Here is a 2,073-nt window from a genome sequence, read left to right on the forward strand (position 1 = left end):
TTTTTTTTTTTTTTTTTTTTTGGTAGAGATGGGATTTCGCCATGTTGGCCAGGCCGGTCTTGAACTCCTGACCTCAGGTGTTCCCACAATCCCACTAAGTGCTGGGATTGCAGGCGGGAGCCACCAGTGGCACCCAGCCGATGTTTTAAAAAATTGAATTTAATAGTTGAACCTTAATTTCTAGAAAAACTGTTTTTCCATGTGATGATTTACTAGCTTTTGTTTCTGTCGAGTTGCTTCTTCCAATGTTCACTTGCCAAACGTTTAATAAAGCAAGGGGGACGTGCACTCCCTCTCCAGGAGCTCGCATACCATGGAAGAAATAATTTCTGCATCCAGACAACTCCACCACCAGATGGAAGGTGGTCAGTGCCACTGAAAAAAGGTTTGGGTGCTTTTTTCTAAAAAAAAGGCTTTATTTTTTTTTTCTGGAGCAGTTTTAGGTTCACAGCAAAACTGAGTGGATGGCACAGAGATTTATCACGTGCCTCCTGTGCCCACACATGTACAGCCGCTCCCGTTATCAACATCCCGCCACCAGGGTAGTGCATTTGCTATGATTGATGAGCCTACATGACACATCATTATTACCTGAAGTCTATGGTTTACATCACAGCATTAGTGTTGTACATCCTGCGGCTTTGGACAAATGTATAATGACATACATCTACCATTATAATATCACATAGATTAGCAGTATTTTCATCGTCCAAAAAAACTATGTGCTCTGCCTATTCATCCCTCCCCAACTTTCCCCAACCCCTGGCAATGACTGATCTTTTTACTGTACCTTTATTTTTGCCTTTTCCAGGATGTCCTGTAGAGTTGGAATATACCCATACATAGTCTTTTCAGATTGGCTTCTTTCACTTATTTCACAAATATTCATTTGGGGTTCCTCCATGTGGTTTTTTGGTTTTGTGTTTTTTTTTTTTTTGCCCAGGCTACAGTGTAATGACACGATCTCAGCTCACCGCAACCTCCACCTCCCAGGTTCAAGCAATTCTCCTGCCTCAGCCTCCCAAGTAGCTGGGATTACAGGCATGCATCACCATGCCTGCTAATTTTTTTTTTTTTTTTTTTTAGTGGAGACGGGGTTTCTCCATGTTGGTCAGGCTGGGCACAAACTCCTGACCTCAGGTGATCCGCCCGCCTCGGCCTCCCAAAGTGCTGGGATTACAGGCATGAGCCACCGCACCCGGCCCTCCATGTCTTTCCATGGCATGAACAGCTTATTTCTTTTTAGCATTGAGTAATACTCCATCGTCTTGATTTACCACGGTTTATCTAGTCACCTATTGTCACCTACTGAAGGACATCTTGGTTGCTTTCAAGTTCTGGCAATTATTAATAAAGGTGGTATTAATATTTTGTACAGGTTCTTTGTTTTAAGACGGAGTCTCACTCTGTCTCCCAGGCTGGAGGACAGTGCCGTGATCTCAGCTCACTGCAATCTCCGCCTCCTGAGTTCAAGTGATTCTCCTGCCTCAGCCTCCCGAGTAGGTGGGATTACAGGTGAGCACCACCGCACCTGGCTAATTTTTGTATTTTTAGTAGAGAAGGGGTTTCCCCACTTTGGCCTGGGTGTTCTCAAACTCCTAACCTCAAGTAATCTGCCACCTCAGCCTCCCAAAGTGCTGGGATTACAGGCATGAGCCACCACATGCAGCTGTGTGCAGGTTTTTATATGAACATAAGTTTTCAAATCATTTGAATAAATACCAAGGAGCATGACTGCTGGATTGTGCAATAAAAGTATGTGTAGTTTTGCAGGAAACTAAACTGCAAACCGTCCTCCAAAGTGGCTGTACCATTTTGCATTCCCCATTGAAACAAAGAGTTCCTGTTGCTTCACATCCTCACCAGATGCATTTTTTTAAAAGGACAATTTTCTTATGGGCCTTCAAAGGAGAGAACAATCTCTTTCCCCTGGGGAGGGTCTGGGATACTTATGGTAAGATGTGACATTTGGGCCGGGCGTGGTGGCTCAAGCCTGTAATCCCAGCACTTTGGGAGGCCGAGACGGGCGGATCACGAGGTCAGGAGATTGAGACCATCCTGGCTAACCCGGTG

This window comes from Mandrillus leucophaeus, unplaced genomic scaffold (assembly GCF_000951045.1).
Source record: "Mandrillus leucophaeus isolate KB7577 unplaced genomic scaffold, Mleu.le_1.0 Scaffold290, whole genome shotgun sequence".
In the NCBI taxonomy this organism is placed as follows: Eukaryota; Metazoa; Chordata; class Mammalia; order Primates; family Cercopithecidae; genus Mandrillus; species Mandrillus leucophaeus.